The following is a 25,533-nucleotide window of genomic DNA, read 5'->3' on the forward strand; positions in this document are numbered from 1 at the left end:
GGCTCAATATGCAGTCCTGCTTTTTTTTTTTTAAGGTGGTACTTTTCTTTGAAGGCACTTGCTGATCATTCCTTTCTGAGCTGAACTGCTAGGATGGGCTGGACGTTGTTCCAAGACAGTGGTACCAGTGTCATGATGACCAGAGACAATCTTGACTATCATCCCTGCTTGAGGTGATTTGGGGACTGCCTCAGTTTACTTTCTGGTTTACCTGTTGTGTCTGATCGGTCCAACCCTCATCAGCAGCCTGCCCACTCTCTTCTTGGCCACTGATATGAGGAATGCTTTCCCTGTTTCTGAGATGAACATCTACCGGACAACTTCGGTGCTGATGTTGATCTGCTCCAGCCCCCTTAATAGATGTGGAAATTGAGGTCCCTCTGCAGTGTACTTGCCCAAAGGTGAATCATTTCTCCTGTCATGTGATTCAGTTATTTCAGAATTTCATGTTTCCTCCATATCGTCTCTCTCCTCCACATGTAGAACTGTAAGTAAGTTTTATTGCTGATTTCTTCTTGCTGTAAACTCTCAAAACTTTATTTGCCTAACTTCAGATGAAATGCTTGTATTTGGACTGTGCTGTGAAAATAGATATATATTTTAAAAGCCTTATTGAGAAATCACTGTGGAAGATCAAACTTTCCTGTGGAGAGATGACACTTCTATTTCTATGAGCAAGGAAGGAAGGATCATACAGAGCGGGTAGCAAGGCATCTGGGGTTATTGATGTGCTGACGTGGAGTTTGTGAAGTGCCGGAATAGCTTTCCTCACTGCTCCGGGGGTGGGCCTCTCAATCCATAACAATCTCCTGTGCATATGGTCAAGATTTCACTGAGTTTTCTTATCTACTTCTTTTCTTGGAAGGAAAGAGGGGTACAAAGCTGCTCAGTGCTCTTAAATGAGGATGAGGGTTTTAGGGAAGGTTAAGGTAGAAACAAAAGTTATCAGGTTTGCCTTCCATGGGCAAACCCATGGGCAGATTTAGAGTAAGACATTTGTTTTTGCTTTTTGGACATTTTTCCCCACTTAGAGAGAGAGAGAGAGAGGAGAGGGAGAGAGAGACAGAAGGGAGAGAAAGTGTTAACTATGGAAAAATTCTAATATTGCTCAGTACATAGGGAAAGATTTTCCTTTTACACTTAGGTCAAAAAGCTAGGAAGCCAGAGGGCACCAAAGGGCGGGGCTGGGCATGGTGGCAGGCCCTCCTTGGGATCCTGACAAAGAAGGGGACTTGATTCTGTGTGGACGTTTGGATGACCATTTCCACATTTTATTTATTCCCCCAAGTTTGAGGAATTTCAACTGTGCCTTTTACTAAAATCTCCATAAGCACAAACAGATTTTTTTCCTGGTAGATATGACAATGTAGGGAAAGTCAGTTTTTACAAGCTTTACTCTGTATCTCTGCATGGGCCTGCTCTGCGTACACAGGATGCTCTGACTTATAAATAGGCTGTGTTCCAGAAGTTCCTTTTAGGTCAGGATTTCTTAACTGGACCAGCATGTGAATGGGCTTCAAGGGGCCACTGAAGTCTCTTGAGTATGAGCAAAATTTTGCATGTATGTGCAGATCACATATTTCCTGGCCAGGAAGTTCCCTCTTTGCATGGGATTCTGAAATGATGCTTTGACTCTCTGATATTAGAAACACTGTTTGGTAATCAGCTGTTTGGAGCTTTTAATGCTTAAGTCAGAAATGGATTCTGCTTCAAGAAGCTTATAGCCTAGCAAGGGAGATAAGACATGCATATAAATATCTGTAAAGGTTTAACAAAATGTTCTGGTCAATCTCAGGAAAAGAGATAAGTTTGGGCTGTGGGCATCAAACAGCTTAATGTTTCTTCAGAGTGTATTAGGGGTCTATAGAAGAGCCAATGAAGAAAGCGACTTTAAGAGAGCTAAGGAAAGCGACCCATTTATACGTGAGCCATTTCCAAGCTAGGTATTTGTAAATCTTTTCCTTAATGATACGAAGATAGTCAAATTATATTTATGGCTGCAAATACCATTTCTTCATCAAATATGAAAAACTGTGTGAAAAATGAAACAAGATAGAGAGCTATACTATTTTATTTTTTCTCTCCATGGATCACGTCCATGTAATTTGATAAGAATACATTAAAAAGCAGACGTTGTACTTCATAGTACTGTGACTGGATATGCTCTCACAGCCATATTTAGACAATAAGAGGCACGGGTTTTTGCCACAGTGTGCCTGGAAATTGGAACGAAAATCAGAACGTCCCGCCCCCCCTTTCCCACTTTATTCCTTGGGCAGTCTAGCCTGAGGTGACATTCTCTGACCACTAGATGGCACTCCTGCATAGAAGAGCTGAACCCTGATTTCCCCGGGGCGGGGCTGGGCTAAACTGATCTTCCACAACCCCTGAAAGTGAGGGCTGCATCTGATAAATGAGCTTATGAAGGAGGCAGAAAGTCAAATACAGTTGTGTAAAAGAGACTTTCAAGAAATCAAATCGATGATAGTTGAAGTGACAAAAATCAGGAACTGCCTGTCTGCTTTTCACATTTACATTTTTAAAAATGTGAGGTGCCTCAGGCATGACTGTCACTGAGCCGTAGGTATGGTAGATAAATTAATATGCATAAAACTGAATTTTTAACTTCCCCCAAAGCTGGCTCTTCTTCCACATTTTTGTTTCTCTTCCAGCGAACCCCTGTTTCCCAGGCTCCCAGGCTACATGATCTCTGACTTACATCTTCGATTCTTCCGGCTTCCTTGCCCCTAGTCTACAATTAAGTCCTAGCATTTGTTTCTTCAGACTGTCCTCTGGGTTCCCTATGTCTCATTCCTTTTCACTGACATCACCTCTGCATCATTTAAATGGTAATTACATAAATTCCTCAGATACTGTTCTAGACGCTATTTTAGACTAGAAAGGATTCCTCAAAGATTCGTGAATGTGGGTTCCTGCCCTTAAGGAGTTCCAATGCCAGTCCTGTGCTGGAGAGCTAACAAGCCTGTAAGATCTCTGAGGACAGGGACAGGGAGGAGGACTCACTTCCTGTGGTGAACTGACTGAAATTTTGATAATGGTTGTTGAGTTTGTCTCTCTATATTTGTGATTAGCAAATTGATTTCCTGTAACGTAATCTGCTTCCCCAACATAATAGGTACATGATAAATCTTTGTCAAATGAACGAATTAATAAAAGACATAACTCCAAACTCCTCCATAATATTCACCACCATAATCCCAAATAGTCCAATAATATAGAAATCCGGCAAAACAAGAGTCTTTAAGTATTTGTTGAAATTTCCTTAGATGGTTCTGATTGTTCCCAAGCAGAAAAATGATTAATATAACCAACACCTAAGTACCCTGCTTTTTCAAATTATACCATTTTGTCTTATTTGCTTCAGATCTATTTAAACAATTCAGTTGGTATTATAATCAAATTCTTTGTGTAAAGAAAGAGTAAAGTTGTTAAAAGAAATGGCAAACATTTTCAAATATTGTAGTACTTACTTACTTGGCTTATCATGCTACGTACTCATTTTTCAGTTTTGACTTTCTGCTGTAGATGAAGATATAGCTGTTTTTCACCTCTTCAACCCCTATCCATACAATTTTTGGGACATACTTACACAAAAAATTATTACCTATTTATCTGAAATTAAAATTTAACTAGGTATCCTGTACCTGCATTTTTATTTGCTAAATATTGCAACCTTAACTTCCTAACACACATGAAACCTTCCTGCCCCAAGTCCTAAATGTGGTTACATCTTAATTTTAGCTTGTTGATTTTTTAATGTTTACATTCTGAGAGGCATGCAAATACTAATCAAAGCTGAGCTAGAGAGCATATAAAATATCATTAATTTTCCTTCCCATTTTTTATTTCCTTGTATTGAAAATTGGTTTTATGTTTGCTTACTTTTTTTTCATATCTCCCACTAATTTACCCTCAAACTTCCCCAAGTTTTGTGTATTTTTTAATCTGAATGTGTTCAATTAATTTTACTTCTTAAGGAAATTTCTCCTGGTGACTTCTGTTCTAGTCTCAGCAGATTGTTCTCCAGACTTGCTGTGCAGCTGGCGTGCTGGGAAGCCTTCATCCTGGGGACCCTCGCCACTACCCTCCTGGGAGGGATCTTCTGGTTTTTGGGCCCCTAGTCTTTATCTTTGTTTATTCCTCCATTTGGGTGGGAACTCTGTGAGAAAGTTTGCTTAGAATATAAATAGATTGAGAATTTGCATATGTGGAAATGCGTTTATTCTATACTCACACCTTTTGGCCAAGAATAGGATCCTATGCTGAGAATTATTTTCTAAGTATTGTTATATTACTTTCTAGCGATGTTGTTGAGACCTAACTGTTATCTTGAAATCTGCTTCTTTCTGCTTGCCCCAAATGTTCGGAAATTTTACACGACGGGTGTGCCCTTGCGTGGGTCTGTGTTCAGTTGTTCTGGATTCTTGGTGGGTATCTCAGCCTCCAGACAAATCTAGGAAAAGAAGTTCAAACTTTGTTAACCAGTAAATAACATTCAGAACCAGTTTCCACTAGGAATGCCGATTTTTCTGCTGTTACCTTTAAATTATCAAATTACATATTTTTCTTATTATTTGACATTATGCCAAAGACTTCACTTTAAAAATATAGTACTGAAATCATCCCTAATAAAAGTCCAAAATATGTTGGAACACACGTTACATTGTTGCCTGCCCCTGCACATACTACCCCTCCTTTGAAATTTCAACCCAATTTAAATTTAAAATCAAAAGTTCTAAAAATTAAATTAAGGGGCTCCTGGGTGGCTCAGTCAGTTAAGCATTGATTTCGGCTCAGGTCATGATCTCAGGGTCCTGGGATTGAGCTCCGTCCGTGTCAGGCTTTGTGCTCAGCGGGGAGTCTGCTTGAGATTCTCCCTTTCCCTTTTCCCCTGCCCCTGTCCAGGATCTCTTTCTTTCTTTCTTTCTTTCTTTCTTTCTTTCTTTCTTTCTTTCTTTCTTTCTTTCTTTCTTTTCTTTCTTTCTTTCTTTCTTTCTTTCTTTCTTTCTCTTTCTTTCTTTCTTTCTTTCTTTTTTTTTTAAAGATTTTATTTATTTGACAGAGAGAGACACAGCGAGAGAGGGAACACAAGCAGGGGGAGTGGGAGAGGGAGAAGCAGGCTTCCCGCGGAGCAGGGAGCCCTATGTGGGGCTCGATCCCAGGGATCGTGACCTGAGCCGAAGGCAGACGCTTAATGACTGAGCCACCCAGGCGCCCCTCTCTTTCAAATAAATAAAATCTTTAAAAAATATATAAAAAATATAAAATCTAAGGGCTCCTGGCTGGCTCAGTCATGCAACTCTTGATCTTGGGGTTGTGAATTCGAGCCCCATGTTGGGTGTAGAGATTACTTAAAAAATGAAAAAATCTTAAAAAAATATATAAAAATTAAACTAAAATGGTTGTTGCCTGATGTTAACTTTTGTTAAAAGCAGAAAAAAAAATAGCCAAGTATTAGTTATGACCACCTATATTTAAAATACCTGAATCAACACAATTTTCCTGTTTTAAAAGCTCTGAAGTTGGTCAGACTTAATTTTGTGGAGGAGTGCTGAAAACCACATAGACTTTGGAGCGTGGTATGGTTTTAATTTTTGGTTTACCCACTAATCAGTGTGAGCTTAGAAAACAGACTTAACCTCATTGTCACCACTTAAATGGTTTCTCTTGGGAATAGCAAATAAAAAAAATAACAATTTCCAAAGTGCCTTGTGCCTGCCACCTAGGACACATTCATGAAGAGCAACGGGGGCCAGGTCTTCCAGGCTTGTGCTCTGAGTGAGGCTACGATGGACGATGGGAGCTAGGAAATGACAGCAGGGAAGGCACTCCAACAGCTTGCTCTTTCTCTTTGTGAGAAAAGTCTGAAGAGCTTCAGAGAAATAATATACATCTTACAGCTGTCAGATATCTCATTATAATTTTTGGGCATAAATGAATGTTTAAATATTAAAAAGAACAATTTGGGAAAATCAGTCATACATTATTTTTGAGAAAATGGCTTAGTGGCATCAAGTTTATCAAAAGAACATTTTTTTTTCTAAAGATGCATGGATTTTTACATTATTGCTGAATAACCTCTCCCAAAAAAGTGAATAAACATCTGTTTTCTTAGCCGTAGCACTTTTCATAGTGTTATAAATTAGAGATCAGTAAGAGTTAATACCTGCATGAATAACCTCTGTTGCCGAAAGTACTGTAACGTTTCACATATAATATGTGGCCTTTTAAAAGTATATCTTACGGTTTGCAAAGAAAGAGTTAAAAATTTTCTCATTGCTATACAGCTGAGCTTAAGTGAGAAATATCTGGCAACACAGTATCTTGAGTCTGACGATATGGAAAAATTTTATTTAGCAAACATCTGTCAAAAGATATTTCTATTATCAAATGAGATCTTTCTTTTCGACATGAAACAAATTTTTTTTTTCTGTCTTTCTTTTTCTCCTTCTATCATAATTCTTTGAAAATATCTGCTGGCATTTAACATTTGTTTAGGGAATTCAGGAGAGCCTGTTTTTAATTGGATTATCAAAGGAAAATATTAAAAATATTAATGATATAGGGGCACCTGGGTGGCTCAGGTCATGATCCCAGGGTCCTGGGATCGAGCCCCCCGTCGAGCTCTCTGCTCAGCGGGGAGCCTGCCTCTCCCTCTGCTGCTCCCCCTGCTGGTGCTCTCTCTCTCAAATAAATAAAATCTAAAAAAAATGAACAATATGAAAAATGATAGGTATCTTATTTTTCATTTGTGAAAATGAAGAAAATCTACCAAATTTTCCGTAATAAGAAGCCACTGTTTTTTCTTGGGCAGATTTTAGCCAGTGCCGTTTTTTTTTAAACTTGAGTTTTAGTTGAGGGTTTAGCTTTGCTTTTTATTTTTTATTTTTTATTTTAATTTTTTTAAAGATTTTATTTATTTTTTTGACAGAGAGAGACACAGCAGAGAGGGAACACAGCAGGGGGAGTGGGAGAGGGAGAAGCAGGCTTCCCTCTGAGCAGGGAGCCCGATGCGGGGCTCAATCCCAGGACCCTGGGATCATGACCTGAGCGGAAGGCAGACGCTTAACGACTGAGCCACCCAGGTGCCCCTGCTTTTTATTTTTTAAAGGCAACTGAAATTCCAAGCAGAATTACTGTAGTGGGCCTGAGTTTCTTTCACATCACGGCACAGAATATTTTCCATGCCACTAATCCCCGGTGGATGCATTTCACCCACCTTAAATGGGATATTTCTAAACATTACCATTTCAACCAAAGTTATTTGATAGATCGCTATTATTTATTGATACTGTTATAAGTCTTGCTGCCAACATAATCTTAATAAGTCATTACAAGTCCACTGGGTAAGCTATTTTTCCATTTCTTAAGCTTTAGTGCCTGTGCTGTATGGATTTGGCATTTAATAAATCACCGGAGGGCCAGCAAACACATTATATTCCTGTAGTCGAGACTGTCTAGACAAAAGTGCATGGAGAGATCTTTCCACTCTAAGTAGCGGGAGAGCATTTGTTTGCCACAAATTGGTTCTGAATCAATTGCTCAGAAACTTGGCATATCCAGGCTTACTTGGATACCGGAGGAGGGCTAGACTAAGTGCTGCATGGGGTGCTTTTCTGTCTTCTGGTTTAATTGAATAACTGAGAAGCAATGCCTAAGAAACAACACTCCTGTGGGAAAATAGCCTAGAATTTTACCCTTTTCAGATTTAAGGGTTATTATACCAGTCTTTCTGCTTCGTTTACAAAATGTACAAAAGGTTTCTTAAAGCAATTAAGCAAGTGATACTATTAAGAGTGTATAGCAAGGGAAAAAAAAAGAGAGAATATGATTTCTTTAATGGTAAACATATGCATGTATGTGCATGTGTATTTATTTCCCCCGTATAGCTTTTAGTGTGTGTGCGTGTGTGTGAGAGAGAGAGAGTGTGTGTGAGAGCGTGTGTGTGAGAGAGAGTGTGTGTGAGAGAGAGAGAGAGAGAGAGAGAGAGCGAGCTTCAGTGAGCTTTAATGATCTGGGATTATGTTAGGGCTCAGTTTTGCCCTTTGAACTAGACCACTAGTAATCTGATAACTATTGCTGTTCTTGGAAGTCCAATCAGAACATGGGGAATTTCTGAATAATAGGAGTTTCAGTGTAGCTCTTGGACTGACCAGGCTTTTCCGTTGCTATTACTTCTATCTTAGTTATCTTTGCCTCACTACTCTTTTCTGCCGGTTATGTAGCACCTAAAATTTCCACTTAGAGTTTCCTCCTTGATTGATTTTCTTATAGATAAGGTGTTTTTGGCAAAGAAAAAGAGTTATGAAAATAACTGTAGGATCATTTAGGCCTTAGGGACACCAATAACATAGACTTTGTATTCAGAAACATTTGGATTACATATCCTAACCATACATTACCATAATAGTTGGCCCCTTACATGGATTCAAAACTATCTGGTTTTATCTTTACATAAAAAGAAAAATAATACTTGCCACGAATGCCCATTATTTGGGAAGTGTTCATTTCACAGGTGACCTGTAACGTGCACTGGTTCAGCTGTGTAGAAATTCATTCGACTGTTTTACATATGAATGTATTTTTCAGCCTAAACTGTCCACGTGTATGAATGCTACTCAAATTCTGCCTTCATTTCTGCTTTTCATTCCAACATATTTGAATGTCGAAGAAATTATTAGACAAGTAAATAAATGACCAATATTTGAAGGATACAGTTGGGCAGCAATGACACTCAAATTTAAGTCCCAAGTTACCTGAGGGCAGAATGAATATCTCCTATCATGAACATTGTAGGTACCTCTTGAGATTTAGATGAAAGCAGAAATCAGGGGTTTTATATCCTGCATAGAAGAAAGCTCTTCAGCAGTGATAGTAGACTCTCTCCTGACTTCTGTAAACAGGGTTAAATTCCATTTCTTGATGTGATTATGTACAGCTCTTGTGGTTGTGTCCTTTAGGTCTTTGACTGTAGAATGCTATCCAATCCAAATTCGTAAATCCTCACATCATCTTCTAGAATTGTGATTATCCTTGTAATTGGGCATCTTAAGATATGATCCAATGGAACTGGGACTGCCTGTTGGAGTATTTGTGTTCATGGAGTTATTAGCATTATCTGGAGGCAGATTGTATGATTACGGGTATGGAAAGGTAGGACAGATATCCAGAAAGCTCTTCCTATATCCTAGTGACTACTTGACACATCTTTTTCCAAAAATATTTCTCTTGCATAAGGGTTCTAGACCTCCTCCTTGAAAGAAGTTTGGCAGACTTCATTTCTATAATATATGCAAGGATGGGCCAGGAGGAAATCTCTGAGCCTTTGGTAAGCAGAATGGGGAAAGGAGAAAAAAGTATTTCTGAAACCATTAGTTGAATAGAGAAAGGCAAATTGAGGAAGTTAAAGGTCTTAGGGAAAAATTTCTCTTACCAATGGCTAGTTATTCTTATTTAAAACAGCATTTCTTGATTTGTCCTATTTTTCTATTTAGAATCCACATTCTCCAAGAACAGAGACTTAATATTTAAGTCCATATGTCCAAGAAAGAAATACTGAGTTTTTATTCTTCATAGTCAATAGTAAAAATCAACCTCTTTTACTAATGTCAATAGGGCAAAAATTCCATAAATGAATTTTTTTCTTTCAGTCAAGAGGAGAAAATATTGAGGAACATCCTATAACAAGAAAATATTTCTTTTAGAAATAAAATTTAAGAATCTTTTGGAACACTATTCCTTTTTTCCTCTCTTCCATATGTTTTGAGCATGTGGATGCCTGGAATAAATTCAATTTAGAGGCCATTCTGAAAAGGCAAAAAAACCAAAGAATTCTTATGTATGATTGGCAAATCTTAAGAGTGCTAATTTAGAAGAATGCTAATAAATAAGGATGCTTCTGTGAGTTTGGAATGCCTATCTAAAGCTTTCTGCTGCCATCTGAAGAACAGTAGAACCCTGTGAAGAACACTTTGGCCAAGTATTGTTGGTGTATATCTTCCCTCTTTCTTTGTCCAGATGTATTATGCTGAGAACATGGGTGATAATTAGGTATTTGATGAATCTGGATCATGTGTAGTCAATTTGGAGAAATGGGAGTACCTCATGACCTAATAATTTGAAGATCTAACAGAACTTTATCGATATTAACTGTCCTGAAAGAGATACTGTATGCGGTAGGTGCTGAAAATTATGAAACTTATCTCAGAAGAAGTATTCTGAACTTTTTGGCTGTAATAATAATATGGTAATAATGGTTGACTTTTTATATTGCATCTTTGATATATATTGACTCATTAAATTCTCATGACACTCAATGAGATTATGTATGGACACTATCCCTATTTTATTTTTATTTATTTATTTTTTAAATTTTATTTTATTGTGTTATGTTAATCACCATACATTACATCATTAGTTTTTGATGTAGTATTCCATGATTCATTGTTTGCGTATAACACCCAGTGCTCCATTCAGTACGTGCCCTCTTTAATACCCATCACCAGGCTAACCCATCCTCCCACCCCTCTCCCCTCTAGAACCCTCAGTTTGTTTCTCAGAGTCCATAGTCTCACATGGTTCATCTCCCCCTCTGATTCCCCCTCTTCATTTTTCCCTTCCTACTATCTTCTTTTTTTTTTTTTTAACATATAATGTATTATTTGTTTCAGAGCTTCAGGTCTGTGATTCATCAGTCTTACACAATTCACAGCGCTCAGCATAGCACATACCCTCCCCAGTGTCTATCACTCAGCCACCCCATCCTTCCCACCCCCCACCACTCCAGCTCCCTATTTTATACAGGAGGCCCAGACAAAGTGGTTTGCCCAAAGTTGCACATAACTATGTGGTCATGCTTCTTACCCAGTTAGTTTGGCTCTAAAGTCTATACATAACCACCATCTGTATTACTGTAATCTACTCAAAGAGAAAGCAGCCCAAATGAAGCAAGCCACAGAAAGTGTATCGTATGGGGTATCCCTCAGTATTACTAAAAGACATCTCTCAGTAATGAATACTGGCTTTGAAGTATCTTGGGGCTGGAGCTGGAGCTGGAGCTGGTAAGTGGACACATTCAGGGACCAAGGTGGCCACACCTCATTCATCCCTCTGTCTCCCTCATGGTCTTATGTTGTTATCTCTCGCTACGTCTTCTTTATGTGCCAGCTTTTTCTCTGTGGTGCATATAGATAAAAATGGTCACCTCCACCCAAATTCTACACTAGAATTCAAGAATTCTCCGCTATCTAAGCTCTGCTTCTGGGCTTGTCCCTGGTCCAGTCATCTGAAAATAAGATGGAAGATATGAATGTCAGGGAGGTTGCAGTTCTCAGAGAATGTGCTTGCTACAATAGGGAGGCAACAAAAAAACCTACTGCAGAGGGGTATGTTCAAACTTTTTCAAAATATGTGCAATCTTTCCATAAGACCCCACTGCTTAAGTGTGTGGACAGTGGTATTACTCTTTCTCAAGTAGTCTCATTTCTATACCTCAGGACTTGTTCTATAGGAGGATTATACATGCCTGCCCTATTGAACTCAGGGTCATGGGACTTGCTGTGGCCAGTGAAATGTCAGTAGGAGTGCCATGTGTCACTTCTGAGCAGAAAATTTAAGAGCCAGTCTGTGGTTCTCCATGCTTCTCCTCCCCCTGCCATGGTGCTTGATTGGTAAAGTCCCAGACAGAAGGAGTGAGTATGCAGTGGAGCAGAGCTGTACGTACCCATGATGGCCAGGTAGACTTGAGGAAGAAACAAACTTTTGCTATTTTAAGCCACTGAGATTTTAGAGTAGTTTGCTTTTACAGTTCATCCTGACTGAAATGAATATGTCACAGCTTAAGGGTGGGGGGATGGGTTAGCCCGGTGATGGGTATTAAAGAGGGCACGTACTGAATGGAGCACTGGGTGTTATACGCAAACAATGAATCGTGGAACACTACATCAAAAACTAATGATGTAATGTATGGTGACTAACATAACATAATAAAATAAAATAAAAAAGAGAAAACAAATAATTAATATCATACAAACAGCAGGCAGAAATGGGGAAAAATATACTCTTACTTGATAACCCCACAGAAGTAGAGCTTTTAGTGACCACATAGTATAATTACACCACATTGGAATATCTAGTTGGTACCATCTCCCAAGGCCCAGTTCTAGGCAAAATGATGAAAATGGTTGTTTACTTCCTATTAGTCCTCCTTCCCCAAACTCTGTGCTCCCCTTGCACAGGGACCTCTACCATTTGAGAGGACATATCCAGACTGCCCTTGGTCTCTGGACCTCACATTTCCTTGCTCCCAGAATGCTATCTCATGTACTAATACACTATAAGTGTATTAGTCAGTGTTCTCCAGAGAAACAGAACCAAAAAGATAGCTAGAGAAGAAATTTATCGTAAGAGCTGATTCATGTGGTTATGGAAGCCTAGAAGTCACAATCTGCCATCTGCAAGCTGGAGAGCTGGGAAAGCCAGTGGTAGGATTCAGTTCAAGGCCAAAGGCCTGAGAACCAGGAATTTTGATGTCTAAGTGCAGGAAAACATGGATGCCTCAGCTCAAGAAGAGAGAGAGAATTCACCCTTCCTTCACCTTTTTTTGTTCCATTTGGGTCCTCAGTGGATTAGATGGTGCCTAAGGTGCGGGTGGATATACTTTATGCAGCCTACTGAATCAAACGTAAATCTCTTCCAGAAATATCCTCACACATACATCCAGAAATAATGTTTTACCAGCTATCTGCATCTCTTTGGCCTGGTCAATTTGACACATAAAATTGACCATCACAATAAGGCAGTAGTTCACTCATATTCTATTACAGCATTGTCCAATAGAAATATAATGCTTGCCACATTATGTAGTTGAGATTTTTATATTTAAAAAAGCCACATTGAAAGAATAAAAAGATACAGGTGAAATGAACTTTAATAATATATTTTATTGAACCAAACATATCTAAAATATCATTTCAGTATGGAATCAATATAAATATCATTGAGATTTTTTTCACTTTTTTTCATAGTAAGTCTTCAAAATCTGGTGTGTTTTTACATTTATAGTATATCTCAATTCAGACCAGCCACATTATAAGTACTTAATAGCCATATGTGCCCAGTGGCCACAGTAATGGACAGCACAGCTTTTTAACATCCAATCCACTCATAGGCAGTTAACAGGATGCCATTCTTCTTACCATTCCAGGTAATATAGGATTATTTGGTAGCAGTCTCCTGGAGGCAATGGATGTGTTTCTGTTTTTTAACCAAAAGAAGTGACTACTGGTGAAAGACTTTCTGACAGACAGGATTCCAGAATCTCTGCTGTAGCTGTGTATTTATTGAACATCTGGTCATGTGGGTTTTAGATCTTTCTGAGGGTGGATCTTACCCTCTACTCCTTTTGGTCTAGTACTATGACCCAGGCTTCTCTTGGTAAATTAGAAACAGATTATCAGACTTTCCTCTGGTGCACAGTATATGGATTTCTAAACTTTGGATTGTTGGGGCTACAATTTTATAAAAATTCCAATTGATTCTTGATCTTGTTTGTTCAGCCAGAACCTAGAAGGTGGAATGGTCCAGGTCCTGGAGGAAGGTGGTTTCAAAGGGGTGGAGATATTATAGCTCAAGTTTGCAGGGGAAGTAGATGGAAGAGTTCTATTTCTACCCACTTTCCTTTCCCTAACTTCCATCTTTTTAGTTTGGATGGTGTGTTTCATTGCATTCTAGTAGAGTAAAAGAGGAAGTGCAATTAATAGTAATAACCTTGAGAGGGGAAAAAAAATCCAATGCAAAAAGTAAGACAATATCATGAAAAACAAAACAAAATAGTGCTAAAATAATTCTCTAATAGTTTCTCCAAAGCAAATTTAAAACTTTATGCAAAGGAGTAATTTAACCGACTGAGCCACCCAGGCGCCCCTGCAAAGGAGTAATTTAAATGATTCATAGTAAAAGTTGAGCAAATTTATCCAATCATCAGTCAGTATGCCAAATGATGGTGTTAGAAGAATTGCACATCAACAGGGAAAATCAAGTTATTTCACATAGCAACTGGGTTGTTATCCAAATCAAATAAGCAAAATGAGAAAAAGTTATGTCCTCCATGGCCATAAATCAACAATAGTGGGCTCTACTGTATCTACTGTATTTTTAATTGGCAGCATCTTTCCCTTTATACATCCAAGTATGGATTCAGGAAGTATCTCTTTAGATGCCTGGGCATTTTTATAATGCTTATCACTATAAAACTGTAGAATCAAGGGAGGTAAAAGTGGGACCACATGAGACAAGAGCTTTTGTGAGGATTGTAAATTACATGCTTTAATGTCATTAAGCCATTAAAAAAATTCAGTTTCTATGTAGTTTTAAAGACAATTTTTAAAGTCAACTGCCTACTAATTAATGCAAAAATAAATGGGGCTGTTATGAGAATTAGTCTTTAGCTTTGAAGAAGGTTTGTTTCAGATGTCAAGGATTTGTCCTAATGAATACTGGAATCAGTGAACATTTCCCAGCAGAAAAGGAAATTTCCAAAAATAGAAAAATCACATGGTCTTCTTTTTTAAAGGCAATTGTATGTGATAGAGTTAGAATCACTTAATATTTTCAATATTTGCTTTGAAAATTGGATGAGATCCATACCACTGGTAAAACAGTCTTTCTCTAGAAGCATTGGGTAGTGCCCAGCAGAGACCCAGGTGCTTCCCTACAGTAGAAAGCTAGAACCCTGTCAATCCAGAGCACACATCTTGGTAGTATAGAGTAAGTGTTCACACTGCTGCTTGAGGCATGGAGCTGTGGCAGTGGTCCCCTACACACATGCTTAGGTGGCCAGAGGAGGCCTTTTTTTTGGGGAAAGAGATAAGACTGGAAGGTTCCTTTATTCACCTGACTCCTCAACCTGAGTTGTGCATACCAATCATTAAGTCTCTGACCCAAGGATTCCATATTAGGAACTGCCTTAGTGTAAAGTTAAAAAGGGTGTAATCTTGATTTGAAAGTATAACGCATTTCAAATGAGCAGAACATGAAATGAGATATTTTCCTGCAGTGTGCACAAATGCAGACCCATAGCGAGATGGAGAGAATTAGAGAAGGTGGGTGTATATAAATCCCCAGAAGTGATGGGGTTACCCGGAGAGCCTCTGCCTGAGGGGCATCCAGTGCACAGGTGGGGCTGAGTGTGGCACTGCAGGAAGTTTTTAGAGATATCAGAATTCCAGATGTTTATGTGAAATTACCCGATTTTTAAGTGTTGGCAACAAATTCATATAAGAAAAAAAAACCAAACAGAGGTACAGATCTGAAACAAATAATGCAATATATGTTAAGAAAAAAAAAAAGAAGAAGAAGAAGACAGCAGGAGGGGAAGAATGAAGGGGGGAAATTGGAGGGGGAGATGAACCATGAGAGACGATGGACTCTGAAAAACAAACTGAGGGTTCTAGAGGGGAAGGGGGTGGGAGGATGGGTTAGCCTGGTGATGGGTATTAAAGAGGGCACGTTCTGCATGGAGCACTGGGTGTTATGCACAAACAATGAATCATGGAACACTACATCAAAAACTAATGATGTAATGTATGGTGATTAACATAACAATAAAAAAGAAAAAAAACCAAACAAAATGAAATAAAAAATCCTTTGCGTGTGTCAAACAAAACCAGCCTGTGAGGCAGGTGCAACTAGCTAGCCTTCAAATTGCAATCTCTGTTTTACTGCTTTGAAAAATCCCTATATTTAAATAGAAAGAAAAGCTCCATGATCATAATTTTCTTTTTGAAAAGAGTTTATTGTCTTAAAGTAGGCCTTAATTACTCATCTGTTCTTATTTTACACAATCCCTGTTCTGGGTCCATTTTACTTTGGATTGAGTATTTTCTGAGTTGTGAAATACTCTCAGAATCCTCAGTCACTTAAGTTCTGTCCTGAATGTAGATTTTATCATAAAGCTATCTTAAATCCCTTTTCCCTTAAGCCATCTCCCATGTAGTTTTTAAAGCTCATCAATATAAATGTTTGTGTCTGTCTTATTTGTTTCTCATGCTTAGAAGGGGAGAAAGGAGATTGATTACAAGGGTCATAAAAGTAATGATGCATTTAATGAAAGCATGTATTTTATAGATAAAATAAACTTTAAAAAATAACTTGAAGCTGATACCCAAATTAATGGAATGAAATGACCTTCAGAAAGCAATTTCTTTGTGCTCAGGTCATTTGAGCCCTTTTCTTGTTTTTATTTATTTATTTTTAATTTGATTTTTACATTTTGGTTTTGATGACTTTATCCTACTTCCTCTGGATCCTCTGTAAAACTTAAGTTTCTCATGAGCCTTCTAAAATTCTAAGTTTTATCATAGTTAGAATGTTTTTTAACTGTATAGAATCCAAATGGCTTGTTGCTGAGGATAAATGCATCGACATTTCCTTCATAAAAAATGTGTTCATTGAGTCCCCAGTATAGGCAGGGCAGTGTTGTGGACACCAAATTTCCTGCTTTCATGTAGATTACATTTCAGTGGTGGAAAGCCAATAATAAGTAAATAGAATTGGTTTAGTTGCAATCCAGCCTGGAAAATGGAAACAAGTCCAGGACTTTTGAATACAGGGAATTTAACATTGGGAGATGGTTGTATCGTTGCTGGAATAGCTGGAGGGCCAAAGAGGATATTGAGGAATCCCAAAGATTAGCAACAGTAAGAAGCTGTTACCATCCTGAGGCCTGGATGTGAAGGATGTGGAGCTTCCATAGCTGGAAGGGGAGGCCCTCCAGGGGCGGCTGCCCTCTCGTCTTCTGCTTGTGCTTCCCTTGACCAATCCTACTCTGGAGCCAAATCATAAGAGAGCCTAAGACATAGAGGAGGCTGTAGGAGTATCTAGATGAGAAACGGTAGCTTCACTGGAGATTTAGGATGTCGTTTGGGAACGGAATAATCAGGACTTAAGAATTTACTAGATGGGGAGTACGAGGGAAAGAGTGGAGTCAAAATTGACTCCTAGGTTTGGGGCTTGACTCCTAGGTTTGGGGTGGATGGAGTTGCCATTCATTGAGATGGTGAAGCCTGGTGGAAGGGGTGGGAGTGGGGTAGAAATCAAGAGTTCTGTTTTAGGCATGTTAAATTTGAGATCCTCCTTCAACTTTCAAGTGAAGGTGTTGAGAAGGCAGTTGAAGATATGAGCTTGGAGGTCATGTGAGAAGTCAGAGCCATCAACATATGAGGGTTGTTTATCAGCTGTGGAACTGAGATTGATCACCTGAGGAGGAAGGCCAGAGAATAGAAGGCTGAGGAGCAAACCCTAGAGTAATTCAGTAATTAAAAATCAGAGACAGAGGGGCTGGCAAAGGAGATTAAGAGGGGTGGTGAGGTGGGAGGTAAACATAGGGATAGTTTTGTTGTAAAAAGCTGAAGTGTTCTATGGAGACTGGAACATTCACCAATGTCACATGCCACTGAGAGCTCAATTAAGATGTCAGAGAATTGATGATTGGAAATGGTCAGGGAAGGACCTTTCTGATCATTATGAAATCTGATTCAGCATAGTGGTGACCAGGGAAGCTCAAGCAAAAGGAGGAGAGAAGGTGAAGAAACAGAAGGAGTGGTTTTGAACAACTGTTGCATGGAATTTTACCGTGAAAATGAGTGTTCTGGATTAGAGTGGCATTTGCATCTTAACTACTAACTAGAAGCCAGAAGACAATGGGGGAAAGCTTCCAAAATTATAAGGAAAAGTTATTTCCAACCTTAAATTCTACATGGAAGCAAACTATCCATTATGTGTGAGGGTAGAATGAACATCTTCTCATACATGCCAGGACTCCAAAACTGTGCCTTTGAGGCATTTGGTCTCAGAAAGCTATTGGAGAATATTCTACATCAAAATGAGGGCATAGACCCCCAAAAGAACACATGAGATCCAGGAAACAGTGGAAAGAGCATAGGTATATACAGAAGAACATCCTAAGACAGAACAGGAAGATAGAGGGGTCCAGGAAGCAGAAAGACAGTATTTGGGTAGGGAATGGGAGAGAAGAATAGAAGGGATATGCAAGCTAATATGAAAGACCAAATGAACTATGCAATGAATCATATAGAAAATAAATAAGGGACACCTTCGCAGATAAATATTTGGGAAGGATTAGAGAGAGAGAGAGAGAGAGACAGTGAAAACTAAGTAAATGAAAAAAAAGATAATTTTGTGGTTAAGAAAGAACATAGAGTTGTACGAGAAAGGAAATAGGAACGTAAGACATCTAATATTGCTCAGCAATGAACACTGATGATTGACTTAAAAAAATGTTACAAGATAATTATGCTGGCATAATTTGGAAAGGCAAATGTGGTAGCGGGGTAAAGAGCTCAATCCTCATTTACCACAAAGGGAATTAATACATGTTGTCTAAACCAGGGCACAGTTTAATATTATTATTTAGGAAGAAGGAGGTCGGTATGGTAATGTACCCAAAGAATTGGAAGTTGCTGCCCTGTGGTGGGGGAGGTCAGGGAGTTGGGCAGCCAGGAGTTTTGTTTTAAGCCTTTACCATTTGCATGTGTATTTTCATTTGAAGAAAATAATAATTCTTATTCCTTTCCTTAAACATCTTTTAAAAATGTCAGGAAGTAGCCTAAAGAGATATAATTGATTCAGTATTTGGTTGATAATTCTTTTATGACATTTACTATATTTTTACCTCACTTAACTGTTTCTTGTGGATTTGTCTTATTTTCTCTGTGAGACCCACGGTTCTCAAACTTCCATTTTCCTGAATTGCCACTCATAACAGTGGAAAATAACTCTTTTTAGGTCATATATAATGGAGAGTCTTAGTTTTATTTTTATCTCTGTGGCACCTAGTAGGCACTCAAATTTTTTTGTTGTTAAATTTAATTGAATACTGAATTATTTTTAATTGGTCTTAGAATCTAGAGTAAAAAGATTCCCTTTTAATTAGATGCTGTAATTTTCACTAAACACAGAGATTGATGATATGTTTTAGACTCTTTAGCTCTTTCTTTCTTTGTCTTGTCTAAGACAAAGGCCATCTGAACTTACTATTTCATTTCACAGGTGAATTGATTAGTGGTCAGGGGTGCATTTGGTAGCTAAACTTCCTGGGGCCCGTGAAAGTTCACAGTGAGTTGTATGATGATTGTTTTATAGTGGAAGTAGATGATTGATAATACCTGCCCTCAACTTCTCCAGGAAAAGGTAATATTTTTCATGCTTTGTATAGTCAGACTCTAGGGCTTTAATGACAAATTTGTTTGAGTGCCTGAACAGATCTAATGCTCCTTCTGAAGGCAGTTTAATGTTGCTGGCAGGTACATTCATAGCTGTTCATTAGGAAAAGGATGTGTCAGTCTAAATAATATTCATATTGTCTGGGCAGTCTGTGGGCAGATCCTTGCCATTTGGTAAAGAGTTGCACCCTTGGGAATTGCATATTTATTCATTTGCTGTATCAACATTTGTGTGCTTTTTATATGCTTGACATTGTGCTAGGTGCTGGAGTAATAGAGTAGGAAACAAAGTATGCTCATATCAATTAAAGAAAGATAAACTGTGTATGAGAAGCACTATAATAGAAGCATCACAAAGGATGCTTGAAGATCATAATTTCTATCCCAATGCACTACTAAAACTCTTATAATAGAATTTCAGGTTTCAGGCACCAAACAAGGTGGGAAAGATGTTTTGGGTAAGGAGGTTTTCAAATCACACTTCCATTTCTGTTGCCTATTTTTTTTCATTTTTTGTGTGTTTTTTTCTGTTTTTAATTATTTATTTAAATTCAATGTAGTTAACATATACTGTATTATTAATTTCAGGGATAGAATTTAGTGATTCATCAGTTGTATATAACACTCAGTGCTCATCACACCAAGTGCCCTCCTTACTGTCCATCACCCAGTTACCCCATCCCCCCACTCACTTCCCCTCCAGCAATCCTGTTTGTTTCCTAGGTTTCAGCATCTCTGATGGTTTGCCTCCCTCTCTATTTTCATCTTATTTTTCCTTTTCTTTCCCTTCATCTGCTTTGTTTCTTAAATTCCACATATGAGTGAAATCATATGGTATTTGTCTTTCTCTGACTGACTTACTTCACTTAACATAATACCCTCTAGTTCCATCCACGTCATCTCAATGGCAAGATTTCATTCTTTTTGACGGCTGAGTAATATTCCATTGTATATATGTATACCACATCTTCTTTACCCATTCATCTGACAATGGACATCTGGGCTCTTTGCATATTTTGGCTGTTGTGGACATTGCTGCTATAAACATTGGGATGCAGGTGCCCCATTCGAATCACTATGTTTGTATCCTTTGGATAAATACCTAGTAGTTATTGCTGGGTTGTAGGGTAGCTCTATTTTTAATTTTTTGAGAAAACTCCATACTGTTTTCCATCTGTTGCCTATTATCTAAAGCAAATTGATATTTTAATCAACAATCCAAAATACCTGAACTTCAGAAAAAGGCCAGGGATATCAATCTTGATAACTCTCTTCAGGGGCTTCATGCTGAACTTCCATTCTTCCCAGCTCTAGTACTGGGTCAACTTCAAACCCTGGAAATCTCCATGTCTGTGTACTTTAGTACACAGTACTTAGCTTAAAGTACATAGTACTTTAGCTCTGCATAGAAATGCCTTCACAGAATCAAAAGTTAACATTAGATCTTTGACTTTTATCAAAGACAATCAAGAAAAATATACATAAGCCTCCGGGTCTTTCATAAATTTGTATTTGAGGTCTATCATTAACATTTTCTTTGTTTTTCCCTAAAAATTCCTGTGACAAATTTATTCAGATTTCAGATTCTTATTTAGCAGGGCAGTACCTGGTCCACAGCAGGTGCCAAATAAGTTTTTGTTGAAGGAGTGAGTGACTGAACTAATTAGTATTGAGCATACTATGTGCCAGAGTCTGGCTTCATTCCTTTGATAACAAACTTGTATGTTGTAAAAACTATTAATAAAATAAAGCCTTGAGAATCTTTCTGCTTCTTTTTTCACATTTCTGCAGAAAATATAATTGTTTCCTTATGGTCAGTTCACAGGCACAACAACCCACCCTCTTTCATCATTTCCTTTCTTTCCACCCCCACCACATATTTGCACCTGTATATGCACACACGTGTGCACACACATGTATACACACACACACACACACACACAGCTTTTCTTACTTCACCTTATGGAGTATAAGTAATAAAGGACTAAATTCAGGTGTACATTGCTGCCATGTACCTTTAATTCTGCTCTGTTTATTGTGATAAAGGATTGGTCTAGGAACACCTTTTCAGCCTTGTAAAGCACATGACTTCAGTAAGTAACCCTGAAACACATAAATAGCTCTGAAACCAATACTAATTTGCTTTTTTTTTCATATGAAAGAAATGCTATTATTGGCTATGATTATTGCTATTACTACTCTTATTTCAACAATAAAAATGGCATCACACATGCCATTAGGTTGTAATTCTCAACCAATACTTAATTGTTTTACCCTGCCTATCTCATAAATAGAAACAGGGTGATCATGAAATATGTAGATTCATTAAGTATAGCAATATCTGATAGTATTCCAAATTAAACTCAAGCAATTAAATCTTTTTTTCCCTTCATATTCAAGCCTACCGAACATAGAAGCTGGGTTTTCATGTACATAGAGGCTTTGTAGTATTCTTCCTTCCTGTCTGAACTTCTCTCCCTTGAATAGTTTTCTTTCAGTTTTGTTTATTCTAATTTAGTTGCCTCAGTTCTAGAATATTCTTCAAGTGCCTTAAGTTGAGCAGATGGCTTCCTAAATACAAGACTAGTAAATTTCACTGTACCTGTGAAACAATAAATCTTCCATAAGTCAGGCGTGGTGGCACATTTGAGATTGGAAATATTTTGGATCCCGAGGTGCTTTTCTGAAGCAAGTTGGTTTTCACACTAGGCAGACACTTTCATCTTTTGAAAGTACATGATGGTCCTAGTGTACCTTAATAAACCTCCAGGGAATTCACAGGGGATGTTTTACAATGCAAAGCTGAAAAATAAAAACGGAAGGTTTTAAAGCATCTCTCTTCACGATCTGTAAGACAGTTTTAGAGAACCACAAATATATATTAGTAATCTTTTCAGAATTTAAAATTTGGGATTTGGAGACAGCTTCAAATACTTTGGTCTTTATCTTCAATTGCATTATGTGACAAGTTTAAAAATGCAAGCAATATTATTTGTCTTGAAAAATACTGCCCTGTATATTGGGAGTATGGAAGGGTAGCAGGGAATTTCAGACAAAGGAGTAGCCCTTTGCTACTGGGGATTGATTTTGAAATTTGAAGTTCACAAATGAAAGCTTGTACCACAAAAGCTACTTACGGTTTCAAAATATTAGCAATTTTCAGGGTTAAATACGCCAATAAGGAAGACCTTCAAGAGAATTTATCTTTGTCCAATCTGTCCCCCAGGAAAATCAAGATAACTGCTTTTCCTTTATTTTATTGGGTTCAAGCAACCATGTGAAAAGCTATGTAATCACCGAGTAAATATTGACCATGTAATTATAGAGTAAATATTATTTTGTGACACTATAAGTAGCAGATAGTAATTTCTGCCTCCTGTACTATCTTTTGGTCATGTCCTAACATTGAAAATTAAATGATAATTATGTTTCTAATGTCTTTCAATACTCTTTCTGAGTATTCTACCTGTTGGTGGAGTTATAAAGGTCGTAATGTTTTCTAGATTACTGTCATTTTATGTGTCAACCTAGTGTGGTTCTCTACGCAATTTTTTACAAGGATGTCCAAAATAATACGCTTTATAATGTGTTATAATTTTGAAAGGACATTCACACATACCTCTTGTAAGTAGAAATAAGCAGATTATTCTTCCAGATTAAAGCCCAGAAATATTACCAGAGTTGTTTAAGTTCATGCAGTGGAACCTGCTGAATGGGGGCTGATGCATTTTTCTGATTCTTTGGCCATGCTATTTTTGCTTATTTATGTTCCTTCTGCAACAAACATTAACTACTTTCTGTCAGGCGCTGAGGATCCGCTGCAGCTACAGATACAGTGTCGTATCTGGGGCTGAAGGAGAGGGCAGGGGAATTGGTAGGTTAGTGCCAAGCCTGTTGCAGAGATCCAGAGCCCAGGGCAAAGTGCCTGGAATAGAATGGAATATTGTATGTGAGGGATAGTCCATAGGATGGTTTATGTACATTTGTCATTCTTATTGGCCCTATGTCAGTAGGATTATCAACTCTAAAAGAGTAACTTCAGCCAGATAGGGGCTTACTTACCTCATCCAGTATGAAGCCTGGAGGTCTAGAGGGCAAGGCAGTATAGTATTTTAACAGTTCAGTCAAGGGAGCAAGGTCCTTCTCACTTCCAGTTACGCCATCTTTTGTAATGCTTGAGAAAGCTTTGGTGCCACAGATTTTACTACTAAGACCCACCCCTTCCAAATGTCGCTTATAATAATTACAGTTCCCGGTGTAGATTTGGCTTTTTCCAAACATGCAGGACTTGGCATCGTGAGACTCTTAATGGAGTTAGATTGCAGGCTTCAGGCAGAAAGCCCCTCCTTCAGCCAAGTGGTACTTCCTTCCATTTCTGTTTACAGACTGGTGGCCCTACTCTGGTTCATCCTCTCTTTTAGGACATGGCTGAAAATAGCAAAGAGTCAGCCAATGCCAACTTGATGGAGAACTTCCTCCATTTCTTCTAACATTATCTTGGGTGCTGCCTGCTCTGTGTTCTGCATCCAGCAGGTGACTAGTGTGACCGAATGTCTCTCCAGCGCATTTTAAAGGCCAGCAGCTTCCCAGTTCTCAGTGAGCCAATTTCATAATTCTCACTTTCAGTTACCAGATTCTGTGTTATTCAGAATTGAGATGCCTGTGAATGACATATATGTGACCAATGCTCTACAAGGAACCAGCCTCACATGCAGGTAAAAAGAACAATAAGGCAGAAGAGACCGCGCTACTTTCATTTTATCGGTCAGAACTGAGTTGCTCTAAGGGTTTCTAAAAAAGTGAGGTTTAGAAGAGGAAAGGGGGTGAGAATGGTTGCTGAATACCTCAGACTTCTAGCATCGGAATTTCTTGTATTTCCAGTGTTCCTTGTGGCTCAGACATGGGACCTGAGCTCCACCAGTCAGATCCACTCACATAAGACATTGAGCGGAATATCAGCGATATGAAGAGATTAGGATGGTGCAGAATCCATTCTGGTAAGAGCGATGGTGACAGGAGTGGAAGTAATAGAGTGATTTGTGCCCATTTCCCAGAGACATCAGACAGAAGCCACAGTTCTTGCAAGCAGGATCCTGGCCCAGCACTCTTGGTTTCTGTGACGTGAGCTGTTGTGATGTGCCTCGAGATGGTGGCAGTTGCATCCTGCTAGGGTGGGTGCCACAGCACACTTTGGGGCATTGTTTCTGGCTCTCTGGTCTCATTCTCTGGCCTTCTGAGCATTCTATGAGTGAGCCAACGTCACTGAATGAACTTTGATTTCGCCTAAATAAATCAGAGTTGATTCAGCTGTTTGCAATTTAGCACTTTGGGAAAAGGATTAGTGTAGCTTGGTGGCTGCTAGAATTTCAGGGGACCAAGGATAGGGAGGAGTAAAACATGACTCTTGTTCTAAGACCAGGTAACTAAAACAAATAATCATGTGATTAAATGAAGTTCTAGTAGTGAGTAAATGGGGCAGAAGTTGTCAAGCTGAGCATGACATGTTGTGGGATATCCCAGTAGAAAAAAAATCTAGCAGATTGGTGGTGGTAAGTGTCAAGAACTTGTGAGAGAAGACAGAGCTAAGTATGTGAGAGATCTGAGCTAGACCACATCCCCAAAATTGGGCCAGCTGGGTTAGAAGGTGGGTGAGAATGACAAAGTAGACTTAGGTTTAAATGTCCCTTTGAGTTTTTATTGAAATTGCAAATAAACAAAGGATATCTGAGATAAGGATAGAGGTAAATGGATGGACTCAAGTCAGATGCCTCCTTATTTCCTTTTGGAGGTGAGTCCATAATTCAGTGGTCAATGGAGTCCTCATGGAGAGAGAAATCTTCCAGGTCAGAGCAGGCCATCCCAGTGTACTTAGTTTTTATGCTGTTAGACTGGTGGAGGTCTCATGCCAGTGTGCTAGGGTCTACTCACCATCATACAAAGCTGTCCTGGCTGTGCCACGGTGATATACTTTCATGTCCTGTTTCTTACTGCATCTTTGGGCCTACAGGAGGCCTGGCCCTGGTCCATCAGAGCAGTCTAAGCATTTTGTTAGCTGAAGTAAACAGATATCCTGACACTAGAAGATAAGGCTGTGGTAATCAGCTTAGGACCTTGTTGAGGCATTAAACATCGATTAATTATGAAGAGCACAAAAGCCAGAGCAAAGAGCATCTCTATTAAGCTGGCAGGGTCTGTAAGTTTTGGGCAGCAAAAAAGAGATAGTTGCAGTGACCTTAGGGCTTAATTGTTGGGGATCATAGTTTTTCACTTT

The 25,533-nt window shown here is 38.6% G+C and overlaps 1 long non-coding RNA gene across 2 annotated transcripts in view; it reads left to right on the forward strand.

Annotated features, from left to right (window-relative positions):
* The first annotated feature begins 430 nt into the window (after positions 1-430).
* Positions 431-25,533, forward strand: part of LOC144378968 (uncharacterized) — a 489,245-nt gene continuing 464,142 nt past the window's right edge. Inside the window, exon 1 of one of the 2 annotated variants that reach the window (XR_013440914.1) lies at positions 431-487. This is a non-coding gene — a long non-coding RNA (uncharacterized LOC144378968). The remainder of the gene's footprint in view (positions 488-25,533) is intronic. The other variant, XR_013440916.1, reaches the window with a different exon arrangement.

Source organism: Halichoerus grypus, chromosome 9 (assembly GCF_964656455.1).
Source record: "Halichoerus grypus chromosome 9, mHalGry1.hap1.1, whole genome shotgun sequence".
In the NCBI taxonomy this organism is placed as follows: domain Eukaryota; kingdom Metazoa; phylum Chordata; class Mammalia; order Carnivora; family Phocidae; genus Halichoerus; species Halichoerus grypus.